This window comes from Macrobrachium nipponense, chromosome 3, assembly GCF_015104395.2.
Source record: "Macrobrachium nipponense isolate FS-2020 chromosome 3, ASM1510439v2, whole genome shotgun sequence".
NCBI classification, from domain to species: Eukaryota; Metazoa; Arthropoda; class Malacostraca; order Decapoda; family Palaemonidae; genus Macrobrachium; species Macrobrachium nipponense.
Window position 1 is genome coordinate 107,301,136 of NC_087202.1, and position 24,504 is coordinate 107,325,639.

At 41.0% G+C, this 24,504-nt stretch overlaps 1 long non-coding RNA gene across 1 annotated transcript in view; it reads right to left on the reverse strand.

Annotated features, from left to right (window-relative positions):
- LOC135221947 (uncharacterized) overlaps window positions 1-24,504 on the reverse strand; it is a 144,259-nt gene that overhangs the window by 14,704 nt on the left and 105,051 nt on the right. The window lies entirely within an intron of this gene.

The following is a 24,504-nucleotide window of genomic DNA, read 5'->3' on the forward strand; positions in this document are numbered from 1 at the left end:
AACATTTTTATGATACAAAAAATGATTTACAAATTTTAAATATTAATGTCTGAGGCTCAGCTCGTGTCGGCCTATGAAAGTAATCCTTAACATCATCTTTCTAGGTAAAATTATCCTAAAATTACCAGAGAAAAAACAAAATTAAGAAAATGTCAGTAAGACTGACTCGCTCACTCTTAAAAAGAAGTGTCGGTATGATATAGGGGCGAGTGTGGAACACTACCACGAGACAAACACCAATTAGAACTTCCCTATCAGAATCCCCCTAAGAGAGAGCCGATACCAACGGGCGATGCAGCCTCTACTACTACTACTAGAGGACGCCACGGACAGCAGCGCCCCTAGCGGGACATCCTTAAATTTTAGCGCCAGCGTCTAGACGCAGATTTACTTGTGCTATATTTTCTCAGGATTTATCTCGTATTCTACGATGGAACGCTCAGCAATTGCCACGGCTAAGTTAAGTACTCATAAGTAATATTTATCACAGTTTTATCTTCCGGGTACCAGTATTTTTCCTTTTTATAGGTCATATACGGTTTCCCCGGTTGTCTCGTGGCGGCCATGCTGCCTCGTAAGAATTCCCGGTCTTCCATACTGGGACTTCTTATACTTATGGGCTTACTTTATCACGTTCATTGTTTTACATCGAGTTTTAGCTAGTTAGCCCTCTTACCATTCTCTTAGCTTGGTATTTAGGGCTATTATAAATTTTTGTTCTGGCCCAGCATCCCGGCTCTTGCTCTACATCGGCTATCGCTGGCTCCGAGTAGGCTCCTGTTTCTTGGAATAGTTTGCCTCCTCCTGGGCTTCTTTCTCTTTTACTAAAAGTGTCTCTTCCACCTTTCGATGTATTTTATTATTATTATTTAGGGTGTTAGGCTAGTCTAGGTGCTTGTTCCATGTATTGGTACAGCTTGGTTCACGTGGCCCTACCACGGTTGTGTTGTTCGCGGCCTAGGCCACTGGTGGTCACGTGTTCCATAGCACCTTACCCTGCCCCTTCCCTCCCTCTCTGATGTAGGGAGGAGCTGGGGGACCCCTTGGTTGTCATAACAACCTCATAGTCTTCTCTCACATTCCGGAGGTGCCGGGGGGTTCCGCCAGCAGGGGGTATAGGGCGACCACTATGAGGTACCGGGTCTCCATACGGGTAGTTGGTGAGGTGGGGAGGAGTAGGCCATCCCTTCCCCCTTTCCTCGCTCCCTCCGCCGCGTTTTCACCGGGACCTCCTTCCCCCCCTACCCATACTCAGCCACCTCCCTTACGATATGAAAGGAGCCTTCCGTCGCAGCCGGGGCCCCTTTGGTTATAGGATATGGCTCCGCTAGCGGGCAGGGTGGGTGCTATGGATGGTCGATTGCTTGCCTACTATATCCTTATATCTCTCCCCCGCTACCGGAAGGGAGCTTACCCTTACCTACGCACTCTTCTAGTAGACGGGTGGAGAAAAGTTGGTTTTTATGTTGTTACTATGCTATGTTAAGGATATATACCCTAATTTAAGATATTTTACAATGAATTGTGTATTTTAATATTTATGTTAATCAACCATCCCCGCCATTATCCGTTGTGGTTTCCATTACCACCACTCCTAGTTGGTTGATTCTTGTGCCTCCGCCACTGGCGGAGCCATAGCCTTTCTTCCAACATGTTCCACACGTATTTTAGCAGGCTCTGGTTTTATCTAAACTTTATCGCATCCGGCACCAGCGGAGCATATGTTTAGGCTGTAAGTGTTTACTTTGTACTCATGTACGTTTTCACTTACAGGCTACCAACTGCCAGGTCCTCGCTTGGTAACGCGACGCTGCACCCGACCCCCTGCGGACATGACGAATGCAGGTCTCACGCCCCATGTGCCACCTTGTTCAACGAGTCTAGCGTCTGGCAATCCCGAGGCTGCACTATATGTTACGACCTGGTCGATCAGCTGGTTGGTGGGGTTAAGACCATTATGAGGTTATTTATCAATTTACTAACACTTTTAGTTCGTAAGTTGTTAACCCTGTCCGCAATTGGTAGCTAATTCAGCCTTTCTTTCAGGCTAGCGGTGTGAGGGAAGTCGCCCTCGCCACCCTGAAAGCGTGGGTGGGCGGCTTTGGGAAGAACGCCGCCAAGGGCCAGCCCTACATATTGGATAGGAAGCTGGCCATCCAGATCTTCCCTGCGGGCAAGTCGACGGGCTACGTCGACCCCTTGTCCGCCGCCCCCGTAATAGCCGCCATCCAGCAGGAACTCCAGCAGTCGTTGGGGGTCGGAGCCGCCCAGGAGTCAGTTCCAGACGTCGCCGGCCTGGACCTGAATCTCGAGCCGATGGCGGTAGGTGAGTGAGGATTTGTTGGTTGAGGTAGGTTTGTCGGGCGCCCAAGGGTCTTTCCTTGGGCGCTCCTGGATCTTCTCCTGTCCCTTCTTCTTCCGCCTCTTTCCAAGGCTTTCCGGGATCCGAGATCCCTAGCCGCACTACCGCTCTCTCGGTACCTCCTAAGGAGAAGGGAAAGAGAGAACCGAAGACATTGTCTAAGACGACTTCTAGGAAGTCGTCTTCGTCTTCTTCGGCTAGGAAGTCATCGACTTCTTACGCCGACGCGGTGAAGGCTAAGCCAAGCTCTTCCCAGTCGAAGAGCTCCAGAGGCAAGGCTTCGAAGGAGAAAGCTCGCGCTACCTCCGATCGTTGCCTTCTCCCGCCTCCGCTGCCCCCTCTCCGGCTATGCCGGCACCGGTGGCAAGCACCAGCTCCTGCGTTCCTTCTCCTGTCTCACCAGGAATGATGGAGCAGGTAGGAGTGATGATTGGTTCCCAAATCTCAGCTTTGGGAACACGTTTTGAGCAGATGTTCGCACAATTGTCGAGCACTCTGTCTCAAACTGGACAGACGGTTCCCAGGAACTCTCGAATAGAGTAAGAGAGAATGAGGATCGGATGGTTGGGCTATCCCAGGCTCCTCCCCCAGTATCCCCTGCTTTCTAGCACGGGGATTCTCCAACTCCCGTCTTAGGGACTCCTTGCCAGCTTTTCTCTATGGAGAATCCATGGAGAGTAGCGGCCTACGCTCCCTTTAAGGACGGGATGATTTCGATCCCGGGAGTTTGGCACTCGAAGGATTGAGGACTTCGAGTTCTATCCTCCGGGTCTGTCACAGCCTTTCATGGGGTATAGCTAGGCTGACGCCAACGGCTCTTACAAGGGAGGACAAGATCTCGAAGGAGTCAGTTCCTCTATAGTAGAGATCACGCCCAACGGGAATGGGTTCACTGCCTGGAGGGACTGGGAGTGTACTAATACTAAACTCCAGGCCTATAAGAGCCCCTTCACCATTTTCGCCACGGAAGAGGAGGTCTCTCTTCCGTTCGCCACGAAATTGGTGGAGAAGGCTCTTCAGGCAGTCCTCAAGGATGAGCCCGTTCCACAGTTTGAAGAGAGTACGGAGTCCACTTCTCCACTATTTGCCCGCCTTCGGAGAGTTATTTGGGGAAAACCTGCCAGCTACTTTCACGCAGGGTAAACTCAAAGCCGGACTGCGCTATGGACCAGTTCGGTGAGAAGTTACCTAGGCTGCCGGACTCCCTAATCCAGGCAGAGTTCGATGCGCGAACTAGGTTTGGCAGGTCCCTTAACTCACTCATCGTCACGGAAATGGCTGCGCTATCTTACGCGAACGAACCGCTATTCAAAATCCTAGCAAAATCGCAATTTCAGACGGTTCTGTTAGACGCTTTTGACTTCTTCCAAGCCAGGAAGAACTGTCGAAAGCATGTTCTTCAAGAGTGCCACCATCAGGCAGCCTAATAGACTCTTGACTGCCAGCAATGTGGGGAGCGGATCTCTTCCCAGAGTCCAGCAGTGGAACGAAGTCCACCACGAAGCTGCTAGACTCCAACCAGAGCCTTAGAGCTAGGTGGGGTATTTCCTCTAAGAGGAAACAGGAATCCGTTCCCACTGCTGGCAAGAAACCAAAGAAGGCTGGTAGGAGGTTCCAGCCTTATAAAAAACTCCAGCATCAGCAGCAGTTTGTGCAGGCAGTCCCAGTCACCCAACAAGGACAACCTGCTACATCTAAGCAACTCAGCCTTTCATCCTGGTGCCCCAGCAATCGCAACCTTCGACTTCCTATGCTATCTCGCCTGCCTTTAACCCTGCTTATGAGGCTCAAGGCTACTCTCAACCGAGGGGTAGGGCGAGAGGTTACTTTCGTCACCGTGGCGCAGGAAGGGGCACAAGGAGTAAGCAGTTCAGAGGAGGGCGTGGTGGCCCAACCCGCCCATCAGCAATGAGGCTCCCCAGGTAGGAGGGAGGCTGTTCCTCTTCCGCCACAGGTGGGGGTGTTTCAGCAATTGGGCACAGAGCATAGTGTCCAAAGGATTAGGCTGGAGCTGGATCCAAGATCCTCTCCAATCAAATCATTCCATCAGGTACCGTCAAAACGGAATTGATAGATCTTACGCGGAAGAACTCCTTCAGAAAAGGAGCTATTGCCGAGAGTCAAAACATCCTAAAATTCAAGGTCGCTTTATTCAGCGTCCAAAGAAAGGCTCAACAAAAAGAAGGGTAATCTTAGACTTGTCAAAGCTAAACTCTTTCATTCGCTGCGACAAGTTCAAGATGCTTACCCTCTCGCAAGTAAGGACCTTACTTCCGCGTGGAGCCGTCACATGCTCCATCGATCTTACAGACGCATACTATCATATCCCTATAGCCAGGCACTTCAGCCCGATTCCTAGGATTCAGGCTAGGAAGTCAGACATTCTCATTCAAAGTGATGCCCTTCGGTCTGAATGTAGCCCCCCCAGGGTATTCACAAAGATAGCAGAAGTGGGTTGTACAACAATTGAGAGCTCAGGGAATCATGGTAGCGGCATACCTCGACGATTGGTTAATCTGGGCACCAACAGTCGAGGGATGTCTCAAAGCTACCAAAAAGGTAGTTCACTTTCTGGAACATCTGGGGTTCCAGATAAACAAAACGAAATCCAGACTTGTTCCGGAATCTCGTTTTCAATGGCTAGGAATCCAATGGGATTTGTCCTCCCACAATCTATCAATTCCAGTAGCCAAACGGAAGGAAATAGCAAAATCTGTCAGGCAATTTCTCAAGTGCAAACAAACGTCAAGAAGAAACCAGGAGAGAATCCTAGGGTCTCTTCAGTTTGCTTCGGTAAACAGATATCCTTCTGAAGCAAGGCTGAAAGATATAAATCGAATTTGGCGGTCAAAGCAAACTCCAAATATCGAGACAAGTTGTCAGTAATCCCACAGATCCTCCGCAACCAACTACGGCCTTGGTCAAAAGTAAAGAACTTAGCCAAGAAAGTACCCCTTCAATATCCCCTCCCAATGTTAACCATTCACACGGACGCATCCCTGTCCGGGTGGGGGGGATACTCTCAGTTCAAAACAAGTCAGGGGACTTGGTCAGTTCAATTTCGCCAGCTTCACATAAATGTGTTGGAAGCAATGGCAGTATTTCTTACTCTGAAGAGGACTACTTCCCCCGAAAAAGTCTCATCTAAGGCTAGTTTGGACAGTGCAGTGGAGTTCATTGCATCAACAGAGGAGGGGTCCAAAATCCAAACATGTGAACCATGTCATGATAGCCATCTTTGCATTTAGCAAGCAAACACAAATGGCATCTGTCTGCCACTCATCTGGCAGGAGTCAAGAAATGTGATAGCAGACGCCCTGTCCCGGTCAGTCCCTCTGGAATCAGAGTGGTCTCTGGACGTCGGGTCATTCCAGTGGGTAAGCCGGAGAGTCCCAGGTCTCCAAGTGGACCTCTTCGCCTCACAAGCAAACCACAAGCTCCCTTGCTATGTGGCCCCCAACCTGGACCCTCTGGCTTATGCCACGGACGCCCTGTCGTTGGATTGGAATCAATGGAGGAGAATTTATGTTTTTCCTCCAGTGAATCTTCTCTTTGAAAGTCCTAGACAAACTAAGGTCTTTCAAAGGGATAATAGCTCTGATTGCACCGAACTGGCCCAAGAGCAACTGGTATCCACTTCTTTTGGAATTGGGTCTCCGACCTCAACGGATCCCCAACCCAAACTATCACAATCAGTACAAATGAGGACTGTGTTCGCTTCCTCAGGAACTCTCCAGACCCTAACTTTATGGACTTCATGAAGTTTTGGCGGCTAATAAAAAAAAGATGCTGACATTGATCCACAGAATATTCTCTTCCTAGAATCAGATAAAAGGGAGTCAACCATTTAGACAATATGACTCAGCTGTTAAGAAATTAGCATCTTTCTTGAGAGAAATCGAACACTACAACCATGACAGTTTATTTGGCTATATCCTTTTTCAGATCTTTATTTGAAAAAGGTTTAGCAGCTAGCACGATTACCACTCATAAGTCGGCTTTGAAGAAAATCGTTTCAAGTAGGTTTTCAGATAGATTTGACTGAATCTTATTTCACATCTATCCCTAAAGCCTGTGCTAGACTTAGAACCTTCTCAGAGGCCTACCTACTACAGTTTCATGGTTCTTAAATGATGTTCTCAAACTAGCTTCAGATACTGACAACTCATCTTGTACATTCATAATGCTCCTGAGAGACATTATTCTTATTAAGCCTAGCCTCAGGAGCGAGAATTTCAGAAACTGTCGGCTCTATCCAGGGATGCGGGTCATGTGGAATTCCTCCCATCAGGAGAAGTTCTACTTGCTCCGGATCGTAGCTTTTTAGCCAAAAATGAAGATCCTCTTGCAAGGTGGGCTCCTTGGAAGGTTATCCCACTTCCACAGGATCCTTCTCTCTGCCCAGTATCAACTCTTAGAGCCTTTCTATCTAGTACTTCTTCTAGATCCTCTGGTGCTCTCTTCATGAGAGAAAAAGGTGGTACTTTGTCAGTTAAAGGTATTAGACAGCAAATCCTTTACTTCATTAAACAAGCCAACCCTGAGTCATTCCCAAAAGCACATGATATCAGGGGAGTAGACCACCTCTATTAATTATTTCCAACATATGAACTTCGAGGATCTTAGAAAGTATACTGGATGGAAAATCCCCGACAGTCTTTAAACAACATTATTTAAGTCCTTGGAATCTTTAAAGTTTTCAGCAGTAGCAGCGGGAAACCATAGTTTCCCCTGATACTGCTTAGTAGTTGTAGTATTGATCCAGGTCTCCTTTCTACCTACTTCAACCAACATGCCCTCAACCTATCACCAGGCCTACTACCATCATCATAGCCTTAGCCGTTGTGTGTTGTAGTGGTTTGTCCCTTATTTTTTGCTAGGGGACAACCACCCTTGTACTGATTATGTACTTCAGTGGTCCTACCCTTATTTTTATGCTAGGATAGGCCACAATTATGTTTGTATAAATTCTCCAATTGGATTTGTGATAACTTCAGTCACAATGTGTTTGTACATATTTGAATTATTGTATTAATTGTATTAATGATGGAATTGAGTGTATCTACCCTTATTTTTATGCTAGGGTAGGACACATGTATTTGTATATAATTGTACTTATATGTTCTAATTAAGTAAATTCAAACATTTCCTTATTTTTACATGCATATTTATGATTTTTGTTACTACCATTTAAGCCTTTAAGTTTACTAACATTCTGTTTAATTGATTTACTGTAATAAGTTATTTAAGTACTTAATTGCATGCTGTTATTGATTACTGTAATAAGTTAGTTTAAGTACTTAATTTGTAGCTGTATTTGATTTCTTATATTATATCCATCATTTTAATATGTTTTTTTCATTTTTTCCCCTTTTCCATCTTGTCTGTTTCTCTGGTACTCTTTCATAGGCCGACACGAGCTGAGCCAGAAAAGGGATTTTGACGAAGGAAAAATCTATTTCTGGGTGATTGGCTCGTGTCGCCCTATGAAACCCATCCCTTTTTATGGTTTGTTTTTCCCCCCCCTTTTACCCCCCCCTTGCAGGACAAGATGTATTTATGTTTTATTTAAGGATGACCGCTAGGGGCGCTGCTGTCCGTGGCGTCCTCTAGTAGTAGTAGTAGAGGCTGCATCGCCCGTTGGTATCGGCTCTCTCTTAGGGGGATTCTGATAGGGAAGTTCTAATTGGTGTTTGTCTCGTGGTAGTGTTCCACACTCGCCCCTATATCATACCGACACTTCTTTTTAAGAGTGAGCGAGTCAGTCTTTACTGACATTTTCTTAATTTTTGTTTTTTTCTCTGGTAATTTTAGGATAATTTTACCTAGAAAGATGATGTTAAGGATTACTTTCATAGGGCGACACGAGCCAATCACCCAGAAATAGATTTTTCCTTCGTCAAAATCCCCTTAATGATCAGTACTGTATTAGTCAGTTTAATAAGATTAAATTGTATCACATAACAACAATAATGATTCTCTCTATCTTACAGTGATGTAATTTTTTTGTATTATAAATAAATGAATTTACTAATTTTCAATATTAATATTAGTGTAAAGAGAAAATAATTAATTAAAAAAAAATACTACAGTGAATTGTAAATTTTAGTAGATTTTAGTTTAAATTTTTAAAAATATGTAAGAATGAAAGAAATCCTAGTCTTCACACATCTTTTTTTCAAACTCCAGGTACCAAGCTGAGGTCAACAGCTGTTAAATATATCAAGTAATGTGAGAGGGGGGAGAGTGTGTTTCTCTCTCTCTCTCTCTCTCTCTCTCTCTCTCTCTCTCTCTCTCTCTCTCTCTCTCTCTCTCTATCTATCTATCTTACAGAGATGTATGTTTTTTGTATGATAAATAAGTGATTTATTAATTTTCAAATATCAATGTTAATGTAAACAGTATTAAAGTACATACTATAGTGAATTAGCAAGATTTTAGTTTATAGATTAAAAAATTATGTAAGAATGAAAGAAAATCCTTTCTACCCCCATCTTATCTCTGAACTCCAGTTAGCCAAGCTGAGATGGCTGGAGTCCAACAGCTCTCAAATATATCAAGTAATGTGACAGGAGCTGGAGTGTGTTGCTTCACCAGAATCATGTATCTCTCTCTCTCTCTCTCTCTCTTGTCTCATCTCTCTCTCTCTCTATCTCTCCTTTTAATGAATCTCTCGCTCAATCTCTCTCTCTCTCTCTCTCTCGTTACTGAGATGAGAGAATTTCTATGGTACATGAGTATATGTTATTGATAGTTTTCGCATAATAATAATAATATAGCTAATTTCAAAATGTTCATATGTATAGTATTTTAAAGAAATACAATAATCTATCCATTTCACTCTTTTCAATAAGGATAACCCTCTCTCTGTTTGGTGGAACGAATACCCGCGCACAGTCTGATTTAATCAACAGATATCACGGCGTTTAACATGTTCTTGGAAATCGAAAAATATCTAGAAGTGTTCGTGAACTGTCGGTGATAAGATTAGTATGAAAATAGTAGGATAAAGCGTCTACTAAGTTAGTTTATCAAGTGAAATATTGTAAATCAGATCAAGATGGCAGTAAGTTCCAACTGTGGAAAGAAATGGCGTAATCTTGCGTGTCTAGCAGATTCGCAGTATGATGAGGTAGCAGGAAGGGAGCTGGCATTTCTCATCTATGAGATCAACAACAGCCCTAATCAAAAAGATACAAAAGCATTCATAGACATATTAGAAGGATATGATCCTTCAAATTGGAACAAATCAACAGAAAACATCTTGAAAATAATTGAAGTACGTAGTTCCAAATAAAATCCAAGTGGTCAAGAGACTCCTTAAGAAAATTTACATCAATCAATATATTCCGACAAAGAAAATGAATAAGGTGAACATTGTGAATATACTAATTGATGCAATAGGAAAAAGAATGCCAAAAGCATGCAAATTGTGTAAGGTGTGGTATAGCATAGTTAATCCACAAAACCTGATCAGAAAATGTTCTGCATGCAACATTCCAACGCATCCTCAATGTGCTGAAGTAATGCAAGATATGAGTAAGGATACCAGAATATTTTGCTCAACATGTCTATCATGGATAGACAATGTTATTAAATCAAGACTTAATGTACAAATAGTTGAGGATGAAGAAGATGAAGAAGAAGAAGTGGAGGAAAACTGAAGAGAAGAAAACAAAACTTAAATGACAGAAAAAAATAAGGAAAACTAAGAACAAGACAAGAGTATGGATGCAGAGATACTCATTGATACTACACAATGAGGCAATCAAGCAGCATACACTACGAAGAATCAAATTACGACAGACAACACAAAATAAAATCCCGAAGAGGCTCTATCCAGATCTGCACACTGATGGGAAAGAGGAAAGAATAGACAAGAAAGAGAAAGTCTGCACCCTTTTGAAAAGAGGGAATTGCAGATTCGGAGAAAGATGTTACTACAAGCATCCCAAGGTATGTCACAACTATGAAATCTATGATAAATGTGCATACCTAGACGGCTATTAGGATGATTGCAGAGATCTACATCCAAAAATATGCAAAACCTAAAAGAAGGAAAAGGATGTAAGTTCGACAAAAAATGTAAATATATGCACCCTGTAGCCATGAATCGAAATCAGTTAAATAATCAATTAAATAATAAAATTCAAAATACGAAAGAAACAAATAAAGAGAGGAACAAAGAACATGAGGTGAAGAAAAAAAGCAAGCCATCACCGTGATATGGAGTGTCAGCAATGAATTTCCAAGCATCAGCTCCAAGATACTACAGCTCAAGAGATAAATACTGTGTGTACGATGCTAGGGGATATTGCAGATACGGGAAAATTGCAGATTTAGACACAAAATTAATAATTATGATGAAGATCAAATATTATGGAAAAGTTGGATTTTTTAATGTCAGAATTTCTGGAAATGAAGAAAAGAACAGCGTACCAGAACAGGAAAGAGATGTGGGAAAATCCTTTATTACCCATAGTAAATGGAGATAACATGTAAACCATCATAGTGATGAATACGCAAGGTTTAGTTATGAGTAACTCAAAAAGAAAAATAGATATAATGAATATAAGTGAAACCTGGTACAGGCGGTCCCCGGGTTACGACGGGGGTTCTGTTCTTGAGACGTGTCGTAAGCCGAAAATCGTTGTAAGCCGGAACATCGTCAAAAATCCTAAGAAAACTTTACTTTTAATGCTTTGGGTGCATTGAAAACTATGTAAACTGCATTCTTATGGCATTTTTCATTAAAAATAACCTTCAAATATTGATTATTTTGCATTTTTGGTGTCATATTTCATCTCCCAGATGAGCGTTGTAGGCATCGTAACCCTGGAACATGCGTCGTAACCCTGGAAATAACGTCTATTGACGAGTCGTAACCTCGGAACGTCGTAAGCCGACACCGTCGTAACCCGGGGACTGCCTGTATTCCCAAGAGAGTGGTATTGATGATCAAATAAAAGGGTTCCAAACTTATAGATCAGATAGAAAAAATAGGAATCTAGGGGGAACCGCGATATATGGGAAAGACATAAAACTAGGAAAAATATGAGAAATATAGTAACTCAGAATGTGAACAAATAGTGGTAAAATTTGAATCTGGAAAATTGATGAACAGAGTAGTTAGTAGTATATAGACCCCCTAATACTAAAGAGTTTGACACAATAATAGAAAAATTGGATGATATATGTAGAAATCACAAGGACTGGACTATTCTCCTATCTGGAGACTTTAACTTTCCTTTCGTAGACTGGAAAGAACGAATAGGAGATTGTGGTTGTATTTATACATGTAAAAAAAGAGAGTAATAGCATTGCAGAAGATAAGAGATAATTCGAAAAGCTATTAGATATGGTACTAGAGTACAACGTTCAACAAATAAATCACCTGCCACAAGAAAGGAAAATCTTTAAGACCTAGTATTTTGTGAACGAGGTGAAAATTTAATGCAAGAATTTCAGACCATATGTCATGAATTAACGTCCATTCCAAAGCAGTGAAACGAGATAAGCAAGAAATCAGAAAAGTTTTTCATAGAATTAAACAAGTCCATTCCAAAGCAAGTGAAAACCAGAGAAAGGCAAGAAATGAAAAATTGGGAAGGAAAATGGAAAAACTTCTACAGTAAAAATATAAAATGGTCAGAAATAAATGAAGAATTAAAGATTGGGATAACATTTTCGTAAGTGATGATATAAAGGTAAATACGGAGATATTATATAAAATGTTAGAGAAAATAGTGGATAAATATATACCGAAGAAGAAAAATAAACATCAGTCATGCATACCAAGAGACAGAAGGATCTTGTTCCAGAAAATCAGAAAGTGGAAAAAGGTCTTGCAAAAGAAAAAATGCATGGAAAGTGATCGAACTAAAAAGTAAGATAGAAAATGCAGAACAAAAGATTATACAATCAAAAGAAAATGAAAAAATGGGACTTGGAAGAAAAAACCCTAGTAAATATCAAGCAAACCCCAAACATTTGTACTTGTATGCGAAAAAGATGAATAAAAGAAGAATAGTAATAGGCCCTCTAAGAATTGAAGGGAGATTAACGAATGAAAAAAAGGAAATATGGAACATATTAGCAGAACGATATAAGAGAGAATTCACCCTTAGAATTGATAATGAAGCTAATGATATAGAAGTAAGGGATGAAAATAGTGAATATTTAGCAGACAGATATTAATGAAGCTGATATTGTGCAGGCCATTAATGAAATTAAAAATGGAGCTGCAGCTGGGCCTGATGGTGTCCCTGCTATTTTGTTAAAGAAAGTAGATCATTCTATCGCAAAGCCACTTGCAATATTATTAAGGCAAAGTGTAGATACAGGCAAGATTTATGATGAGCACAAATTAGCATATATTACCCCCTACTTTCAAAAGTGGATCAAGACTAGAAGGCAAGTAATTATAGGCTGTGAGTCTAATCACATATTATGAAAGTGTATGAAAGGTAATGAAGAAAAATATGAAACATTTAATAAAAATAATTTGTTTAATATAGGACACATGGGTTTTGTACCTGGAAAAAAGTACACAAACCCACTGTTAGTCCACCATGAGAACATATACAAAAATATGAAAAGCGGAAATGAAACAGATGTGGTTTTATCTAGATTTTGCAAAAGCTTTTGACAAGGTAGATCATAATATATTAGCAAGGAAAATTAGAAAACATAATATAGTGGATAAAGTAGAAGGACAGTTAAAAGAATTTTTACACAACAGAAAACAGATAGTTACGCAAACGATGAGAAATCGGATGAAGCTAAGGTAATATCCGGTGTGCCACAAGGTACGGTGTTAGCTGCATTACTGTTTGTTATTATGATTGCAGACATAGACAGTAATGTTAAGGACTCGGTAGTGAGTAGTTTCACTGATGACACAAGAATAAGTAGAGAAATTACTTGTGATGAAGATAGGAACGTCTACAAAGAGACCTTAACAAAGTACAGTATATGATTGGGCAGAGGTAAATAGGATGGTATTTAACTCTGATAAATTTGAATCAATAAATTATGGAGACAGAGAAGGAAAGGTAATATGCATATAGGGGACCTAATATGAGACAATCGCAAATAAGGAAGCTGTTCAAGACCTTGGTGTGATGGTGAAGAGGAACATGTTATGCAATGATCAAATAGCAATTCTATTGGCAAAATGTAAAGCAAAAATTGGAATGTTGTTACAGCACTTCAAAACAAGAAAAGCTGAACACATGACTATGCTTTATAAAACATATGTTCATAGTCCACTTGAATATTGCAATATGATATGGTACCCACACTATCAAAAGGATATTGAACAAATAGAGAGTGTACAAAGGTCCTTTACAGCTAGAATAGAAGAAGTTAAGGATCTTGACTACTGGGAAAGACTAAAATTTTTAAAATTATATAGTCTAGAAAGGAGAAGAGAACGCTACATGATAATTCAGGCATGGAAACAGATAGAAGGAATTGCCAAAAACATCATGGAGCTAAAAAATATCAGAAAGAGCAAGCAGAGGTAGATTAATAGTGCCCAAAACTATACCAGGAAAAATAAGGAAAGCACAGAGGACATTAATCCACTACGCACCAGCATCGATAATGCAGCATCTATTCAATGCATTGCCACCTCATCTGAGGAATATATCAGGAGTGAGCGTAGATATGTTTAAGAATAACCTCGACAAATATCTAAGCTGCATCCCAGACCATCCAAGATTGGAAGATGCAAAATATACCGAAAGATGCACTAGCAACTCTCTAGTAGACATTAGAGGTGCCTCACACTGAGGGACCTGGGGCAAACCGAACAAGATGTAAGGTCTGTAAGGTAAGGTCTCTCTCTCTCTCTTTCTTTCTTTCTTTTGCCACACGAGATACACGTATGTCATAATGGTAACTATCGCCCTCTGTTTGGGCTGGAAGTGTATGTCTAAGTAGATCTTTAAGGGCATTACTACATTTTTATGGTAAAAATAATAATATACAATAGTATACTAGTTTTCGAATAATATCAAGTTTAACGAGATTAAACAATAACAACATTCTCTCTCTCTCTCTCTCTCTCTCTCTCTCTCTCTCTCTCTCTCTCTCTCTCTCTCTCTCTCTCTCTCACTTATGTATGTTTGTTTTGTAGTATAAATAAATGATTTACCTTATAACCAATTTTCAAATATTGATAAGATTGATAAAAAAATAACAATTCCCAGTCTTTTTATCCACTTGGAGGAAGGTGGGCGGGGGAGTAAATGGCAGTTTGATGTACGATTGGCGGAGGGGAAGGAGTCAGTCTAGGAGTACTCTCTCTCTCTCTCTCTCTCTCTAGAGCTCTCTCTCTCTCTCTCTCTCTCGTCTCTCCGATCTCTACTCTCTCTCTCTCTCTGTTATTGGCTGTAGGTATATATTTTTAATGGTAAAATGTTTAAGGTGACTTTGAAATGATGTTAATAATATAACCACAAAGATTAATACAGTATTAGGTTAGTAATTTTAGGTATATTTGAAGTAGGATGTTATTTAAGGTATACATTGGTGCTGAAATTCAAGATAGGCAGTTTATAAGCATTTTTTTGTGTGTTGGTTCTAACTATTCGGCGTGGGTTTTTTTAAACTATTCACGGGGGTGTGCCCTGGGTACACATCCCCCGCGAAATACAGGCGGGAACACTGCTCTTCCAATCGCCAGCTGGTAACTGGTTTAAACATTCAGAATGTAAAGAAAGGATTCTGTGAGATCTGGCAACAACCTGGACGTACAAGGTGATAGCTGGTCAGAGACTGGGCATTAGACCTCAGAACGCTTCAGTCTTTCCTTAGCCGCCTTGGTGAGTACATGCTTGCAGTGTGCTCTCCCTCCAAGCCAGTTGTTTTGTGCCCATGTTCTGTTTTTCAGTGTGTTTGGTGTGATTGTTTTAGTTTATTATGGCTTCCTCCGAGTCTTCATGGCCTGGTCAACGAATGGGCCCAGGCATTTTTCAGGGTTTTCCGTGCTCAAGGTTTTTGGCGTTGTCGGCTATGGATCTGCATACGAATTGTAGTAGGTGCAGAGCAAATTTTTGTACTATAACCTCCCCTGCCGGAAATGTCGTTCCTGGCCTAAGTCGCAGTGGGCGGTGTTTTATAGGAAGAGAGAACATTGCAGAGTTTTGACTCTTCCTTCTTAGGAGGGATTTTCTTCACCTCGTCTGGACGTTTTGGCTGCTCCCTCTCCTTCGATCGCTCATCCTGTGGCTAGTTCTAGTGTTCCTGTGTCATCTTCCTTTCTTCCACTGATTTGTCGATAGAAGTATCAGGAGTGCCACCAGGTGATTGTTATGTTTAATGTAGCCCCTCTCCCTCGTGTGCCAGTTATCTTTCTGAGAGGGAGGAGGCTGCTCTATCTAATTCCTTTGTTGCAGATTCGGAGTCATCCAAGATGGCAGCGGTCTGGGCGTTGCTTGGGCAATGGGGTTTACCCTCCTTGTATGGACTGTTGTTGCATTTCTTGGAGGCTCATACCCTCTCCTGGCCCCCATTGCTCTCCCGCCTACCCCGGGTCTCCTCTATGCTGGCTCTTGCATACAGCCATCGTGTGGAGCCTCGCCTACAGTCCCTGGGTCACACCTTATTGCTCCGCTGAGGCCATTGACTAGCGCTGGTCACAGAGATGTCGTGACGTCACTCCCAGCCTCCTCTCGGCCTGTGATGTCGGTTGAAGTGGCCGCTCACCCTCCTGTCTCTATGACGTCATTGTCCTCTCTCGCTGAGCCATCCGAGGCATTGTTTCAAGCAGTCTTCAAGAGGATGGACTCTGTTTTGGGAGAGAGGTTTTCTGTCTTCACTGTGAAGAAGACTGATCATAAACATAAGGTCTCTTCTCCCACCTCCTGCTTATTTAAGAAGATCTCATAAGGGAAGGAGATTTATCTCCTCCTCCTCCTCCTCCATCACCGCCTCGTCATCATATCAGACGTTGGAGGTTCAAGGACTTGGTGGTTTTGTTTTATGCGAGCAGAGGGAGTGCATCACCTTCTGCCTCTCATGACTGTGTGTCTCCCAGGCACGTCCGTGTTCGTGTAAGTGAGGGGTGCTTCACCAGCTGCCCCGCAAGGTCATGGTTCCCCATCGCAGGTTCAATTTCGTGGGGTTGACAGTGAAGCTTGTGGAAGGAAGGCATCCTAGTCTTCGTTACATGGTCGTGTATCACCGATGCATGCTGATAATGCATCATCATCTTCTGTTCATGGCTGCGTTTCTCCCTGTAGACCTTTATTTTCTTTTCTTTTTTTTATGGTTTTCTGGCACAAAATTATACTTTACTTCATGGCATCCAATAATATTGTATGAATTTTCTTATTACTATTGTATTAGAAAATACAAACAGCAATCAATGTTTTGGTTTGGAAATCAGCTGAAGGCAATTGTGAGGTAAACTTATTTTGCTGTATTGAACTTAAATAAGAGTGATTTTCTTGCTTCCAGTTAGCATAAATGAATAGTTAGATACTCTATTGATATGGGACAAGGTTATTTTATGTTATACGAAGTGTTTTCAAGTCGAAGTATCACTTGAATAAGTATCATTGTGAATGAAATTTTGTTATTTTTTCTTTAGTAGATGGCGATGAGGGCATATTTATTGCGTAAAAAATAAACAAGCTGCGTTCAATATTTTCACTTGATTTTATCAGAATACTACAAGCTTTACATATTTATCTTTTGTCGGAGTAAAAACAATAAAATGTGTTCTTTCAAGCCAAATAGTTTTCATTAAAACACGTTTCTTTCAAATTTTGTTTACGGTCGTGTTTGATGGTATACTATACGGAAGTTTACAGGAGTTTCATTCATGTTACCAGTGCACAATAATAGTTGTTAGCAGATGAACATTCCTTCCTCAGCTTCAGCTACAACTTGCAGCTTGAATTTAGGGGTATATGCCCTTGCCGCTCTTTTCTCCATAGTGAATAAGGATATAGCAATGTAAAAATATATCACTCCTATTCTGCTTAACACTAAATATAACAACTATGGTAACTTTTTACTATCATACGAGGGTTGAAATGCAAGCAAACCACTTTTGTTATCAGATTCGGTTGTTCACAGCAAATTGGCAGTTTCTGGCTGTATGCATTTACACAACAAGAATAACATTGTTAACGAAACTTTAGCATTCTCTTTTACTTTTTTTAACTTAACTAGAAAATGGGATAGATAATGAGGAGGAAAGAGGTTAGTCTATTGTTTGTTTATTCGTGGCTTGAAGCACGGCTCACCAACCAGAACAATAAGTTTTTGAACATCTGGTTCATAACCTGATTTGTTCTTAAACAGGACTGTTTATGAGCCAAGGTACCACTGTAGTTAATGAATATATTCAAAGTTAGTCCTTCTTGGATGTGGATGTTGTCCTTTTTCTAATAATGATCAAGTAGAGGTATATTATGATCGTGGTTTTTTACTTTATAGTATTTTAGGGTCAACACCTTGTTAATGTCTTCAGTTAAGGAATAAGAAGTACAGTAGTACCTCGAGATACGAAATTAATCCGTTCCGAGTAGCCCTTTGTATCATGAGGTTTTCGTATCTTGGACCACATTTTACATGTAAAATGGCTAATCCGTTCCAAGCCCTCCAAAAACACCCCAGTAAATTTCATAATAAAGCTAAAATTGACCTATAAACAATGAAATACTACAACAATTTGGACCATTCAATACCTAAATTAATAAAAAAAATGCAAAATATAACCTGTAAATAAAGTGTATATTAGTGTACATGGTAACAAGAAATATACTGTACGTACGTAAAATGTGGAGGCTTACCTTATGAGTGAGGCTATGTACATACGTAACTATCCAAGGAAGATTGCTTCTGCCTAATTTTCACAATGTTCCTGTGTGAGCCTTTTTGGGGGGTGTCTTCTACAAATAATTGCACTTTATGAAAAGCGGCTTTAATTTCTGCCGTTTTTTTTTTTTTCTTTTTTTTATTTTTAACTTTTTTTTACTTAACGTAGGTTTTTTTTTTTATTACAGAATTTCAACTTTGTTTTTTATCACTCGGTTCTTTTTTTGCACCTCATGACTCTGTTGGCCCTGGTGTCCATCAAAACCCTGCTCAACCAAATGCTCTCTTTGCAACTGATTTGGGTACTGAATGTTCGGCTGCTGACCTTCAAAATAAACTGAAGTGCCTTGATTATACGTACTACTGGTATGCATGTTGTAAATGATTGGTCTACACCCTCTGTTCAGCAGGGAGTGGAGATTCTACCAACCTGCAAAGTTTCCAAGTTATCCATGAGAGAACCTTGATTACTTATCCCATGTGAGAGATCTTGGTCACTTTTTTTTTTTTTTAAATACGTACACATTGACGATCTTGAAAACGAATACCGCGTGCGTACTATAACCATGCTGGTACCAAGGGGCCGAGCCACGCCACCACGTGTACATAGTAGATGCATGATGGGAGGGACGCTGGACAATAGGAGAGAAGGATTTCATGGCCGCGACTAGCATCAGGAACCAATGGGAGAGCAGGAGGATGGTGGCGAGTCTACTAGTACTAAGATGGCGGCGCGCGGCGCGATTTTCAAAATTGGTATCTGGGCAAATCTCGGACTTTCAGAAACCTTTCGTATCTTGAAAACTTTTCGTATGTAGAGCCGTTAAATTTTTCGTATCTCGAGTTTTTCGTAAGTTGAGCCTTTCGTATCTCGAGGCACCACTAGTTAATTTTCAATTTTTTTTTCATAAGGGATTATGTATAGTATATATACACTCATAATTAGTATGTGGTTCTCAGAGAATCTCCTTGTTCAAAGATGTACACAAACTTCTGAAACTTGAACATTGCATTTTTTATACATTTGTAGGGCATCATTCTTCATTTTAAAATGAAATCATAGTTAAGTATATCTTGGTTGTACCAGACCACTGAACTAATTAACAGCTCTCCAAGGGCTGGTCTGAAAGATTAGATATTTTTGCATGGCTAGGAGCCAATTGGTCACCTAGCAATGGGACCTACGGCTTATTGCGGAATCCGAACCACATTATATTGAGAAACGAATTCTTTCACCAGAAATAAATTCCTCTGATTCCGCCAAGAATCAAACTTCTGACCACTGGATTGGTAGCCAAGCGCAAAAACCACTTGTCCAATGAGAAACTTATGAATTCATTGTAAATGGCTTGTTTGATTCATGCAGAACAGCTTTCCATCATCACATATTAATTAATAAGAACTTATTTCATGTCCAAAGAAAATATCTGATGTAAAAATTCTTGATGATTATAATGTGATGAATCACTTCTTAAGATTGATTGCTTATATACATCAACTACTATATACGTACTGCATTTTATTGACAATGATCTCATATAGTCTGTAGTTTAGCCCTTAAACGCCTATTGGATGTATTAAACGTCGACAAAAATTGTCTGTTAGGTGCTTAATTGACATATGATACGTCAATGCAAAAAAGTTTTTTTTTTAAATTCGCGGAAAAATAGTTATAGCCCTACTTGGCAAAAACTTGTGAATCATGCACCTTGAGGGATGCTGGGAGTTCACGGATCAAGAAAGTCTTGTTTTGTTTTGTTTACAAGCGTTACCATGGCGCGGTATGTGTGAATTTCTTTCTTCTCGCACTAAAAAGCATCAGCGACACATCTCCGAAATTATTTTGTCCCTTTGACATAATTTTTGCACCATTTTATATTAGCCGTTGAATAGAGTTTTATATATAAATATGTGCACAATTTCATGTAGAATACAACAAAAAAACAACCCATGGTTGTAGCTTTTATCAATTTTGAAATATTTTCATATAAATAACGATAAGTGCCAAAATTTCAACCTTCAGTCAACTTTGACTCGACCAAAATGGTCGAAAAACGCAATTATAAACTAAAACTCTTATATTCTAGTAATACTCAATCATTTACCTTCATTTGGCAACAAATTGGAAGTCTCTAGCACAATATTTTGATTTATGGTGAATTAATGAAAAAAAAAACTTTATCCTTACGGTTGGTGGTAGCTCTGCCAAAAAAGGGATTTTGACGTAGGAAAAATCTATTTCTGGGTGATTGGCTCGTGTCGCCCTATGAAAGGATCCTTAATATCATTCTTTCTAGGTAAAATTAATCTAAAATTACCAGAGAAAACAAAAAAAAATTAAGAAAATGTCAGTAAAACTGACACGCTCACTCTTTGAAAAGAAGTGTCGGTATGAGAATAGGGGCGAGTGGGATCACTACCACGAGACATTCACCATTTAGACCTTCCAATCAAAATCCCCACTAGAGAGAGCTGATACCAACGGGCGATGCGGCCGCTACTACTACTACTAGGGACGCCACGGACAGCAGCGCCCCTAGCGGTCATCCTTAATCTATGAACATCTTGTCCTGCAGGGAGGGCAATCAATACAGGGTGGGTTTCATAGGGCGACACGAGCCAATCACCCAGAAATAGATTTTTTCCTACGTCAAAATCCCCTTTCTGGGCTCAGCTAGTGTCGGCCTATGAAAGAGTACCAGAGAAACAGACAAGATGGGGAAAAAGGACAAATGAAAATCAGTTGTAAAAAAGAGGGATATAATAAAGTGAATCAGTTATTACAGAATATAAACTAAGTACTTAAAGCTAACTTATTCTAAACAATGACATAAAAGAAAGCCAGTAATGTAAAGTACTTAAAATTAAATTATAGTAAACATAGTAAAATACAATAATGCAGTGCAATTTAACAAAATAGATTCACTTAAATACTGTATTTACATAATATACAAACACTTGTGTCCTACCTAGCTAAAAATAAAAAAAGGTTAGGTACACTTCTTCTTCTTCTTCTTCTTCCCAGCTTTTTCCCATTTTTCTTTTTATATGGGGTCGCCGTTTCGGATGAGCCGTTTCCATCTATTTCTATCTTGCACTTCTGCCTCATCAATTCCTTCTCATGTAAATCTCCTCTCACACAGTCCTTCCATCTCTTTCTTGGTCTCCCTCTCTTTCTTCTTCCTTGCACCTCCACTCCCATAGTATGTCTCCCAGGCTGGTCCTCATCTCTCCTCAACAGGTGTCCATACCATCTCAGCCTCCCTCCTGCACTTTCTTGATACTTCCACCACCTTAGTTGACCCCCTTATGTAGTCATTTCTGATCCTATCCACTCTTGTTACCCCAGACATCCACCTAAGCATTCTCATTTCTGCCACATCCATCTTCTTCTGCTCTGCTTTTCTCATGCTTGCTGTTTCCGTACCATACAGCATTGCTGTTCTTACCACCGTCTTGTGAAATTTTCCTTTAACCTAAGCGGCACTCTTTTGTCACAAAGAACTCCCGAGGCCGCTCTCCAGTTGTTCCAGCCTGCCTGTACCCGATGTTTTACTTCTTCTTCCATACTTCCTCCAGCGTTAACAAAAGATCCCAAATACTTAAACTTATCAACTCTCCTTAATTTGCTCTCCACCAAGCTGAATACTTTCTCTATCATCCCCCTCAGTGGTGGTACACATATATTCTGTCTTGGATCTACTTATTCTCATTCCTCTGTCCTCCAGTACTTGTCTCCATCTTTCCAATTTCACTTCCAGATCTTCCCTGCTCTCTGCACACAGAACAATATCATCCGCATACAATATGTTCCATGGTACTGTCTCCCTTCCCCCCCTTACTTCCTCTATTATAACATCCATCACTATGTTAAAGATAAATGGGCTCAGAGCCGACCCCTGGTGTAATCCTACTCTCACCTCAAAACCTTCTGTCTCCCCAACACTGCTCCTCACTCTGGTAAATACATTCCGGTACATCTCTTGTATCACATCGCACATACTTCTCTGGCACCACTTCTCCCTCAGGCTCCTCCATACCCTCTTGCTCTCGGGACTCTGTCATAAGCCTTTTCAAGGTCAATGAATACCATATGTAGGCCTTTGTCTTTCCCCGAATTTCTCCATATTTGCCTCAGACAAAATATACCATCTGTTGTTCCCTTCCCTTCATAAATCCCATCTGCTCTTTACCTATTTGTACTTCTTCTCTCAGTCTAGCAGAGACATCATCCTTTCCAGTATCTTCAAAGTGTGGGACATCAATTTAATGCTATAATTACCACACTCTTGGACATCGCCTTTCCTTGTTTAAAAATTGGGATCAATATACTCCCACGCCACTCATTTGGTATCTTTTCCTGTTCAAGGATCTTTATCATAAGATCGTACAGTATATCCACTCCTTCATCTCCTAATGCTTTCCATGCCTCCACCGGGATCATGTCTGGTCCGGTTGCCTTCCCATTCTTCATCTTCTTCAGTGCATTAGTACTCTTGCTAGAAAAACATCATTACCATGCCAATGTTCACTTGCCCATCCTCTCTTATTGTCTATTATTTTCTTCATTTAACAACTGTTCGAAATATTCTTTCCATCTCTTCACAATGTCTTCCTCCTTTCTAAGCACTACACCCTCTTGATTCTTTATTTGTTTGATGTGTGTTATATCTTTGGTGCTCTTATTTCTAGCCTTTGATAGCTTCATCATCTTCTTTAATCCTTCCTTTGTCCCCAGCTCATTATACACATCATCATACGACTTTTGCTTTAGCTTGGGCTACCACGCCTTTTCACCACCTTGTTTTTCTCTCTGTACCTATTTCTGTCTTCCACTGACTGTGACTCTTCCCATCTTTTCTTTGCCTCCTTCTTATCTTTTACTATACTTTCTCAATGTCTTCATCCACCACCAACTATCCTTTTCTTCCCATATGATACCAGACGTCTCTCCTAGCAGCTCCTTTCCATGCCTTCTTATTACTGCTGCATTTCGTGCCCACCATTCTTGAACATCTTCAATCCCTATATCAATATCCTCCAAAACCCTCCTCTAAACTCTCTCTTCTTATCCCCTTCCTTCTGTAATTCGTACCATTTAATTTTCCTTATCCCTTTAGCTTGGTTTTTATTTCCCTTTTCAACTTCAAGTCCATACATACAGCCAGCTGTTGGGGGCTACATGGTCGCCTGGAATAACTTTGCAGTTCTTGACCTCCACCAGATTTATCCTTTTTATAACAAGAAATAGGTCTATCTGGGAGAATCTTCCCCGCCCCCACTCCTATATGTTATTAGGTGTTCCCTTTTCTTCTCAAAAAATGTGTTTACTATTGCCATGTCGAATGACACAGCAAAAGTCCACTACACTCTCTCCTTCTGGTTTCTCTCCCCAATTCCATGGCCCCATGCACCCGCCCAAGCGCCTCATTTTCACTTCCGACATGGCCATTCAAATTCTGCCCCAACTATCACCCTCTCATGCTCTTCCAGTTCTTGCATTATTCCATCCATGTCTCTCCAGAAATTTCCCTTCTCTTCTGTGCAACCAACTTGTGGTGCATATGCTTATAATATTCAGAATCTCTCCTCCATAACATATCTTCAATCTGATGATACGGTCATTCTTCTATGCACTTCTATTACCGAGTTCTTTAGTTCACTAGGACAGTACTATGCCAACTCCATTTCTACCTTGTTTATTTGCTCCACTATAATATAGCTTATATCCATCTACCAACTCTTTAGCTTTATTTCCTTTCCACCGCGTTTCTTGCACACACACAACATCTACTTTCTTTTCTCTCATCAAGTCAGCCAATTCTCTACCTCTCCCAGTCATGGACCCCCCAACATTTAGCGACATAACTCTGAACCCAATGTGAGCTCGCTTCTTTAGCTGCACCCGCTCCTGATGCAGTAGCCCTCGCCTTACCACAGAGTTAGGGCGATGTCTCTGTGCGTCGTTTACGGAGTACGCCCTAGCATTACCTCTTTCCATATTTCGGCTCATTCCATTTTGGTTTTGGCACAGATTTTTACAGCCGGATGCCCTTCCTGACACCAAACCCTCCCTATTTATCCGGGCTTTGGACCGGCACCCATAAGGACTTGGTTGCCCCCCCAGGTGGCTAGGTTAAGGGTAGGTACACTGAAGTACATTATAAGTACATGTCCCTAGCGAAAAAATAAGGGACAATCCACCAATATGATCTCAGCGGCTAAGGCTAGAGTATCCGAGTAGCATGGCGATAGGGTGAGGCATGTTGGACGAGGTAGGTAGAAAGGAGACTGGATCTATACTATGA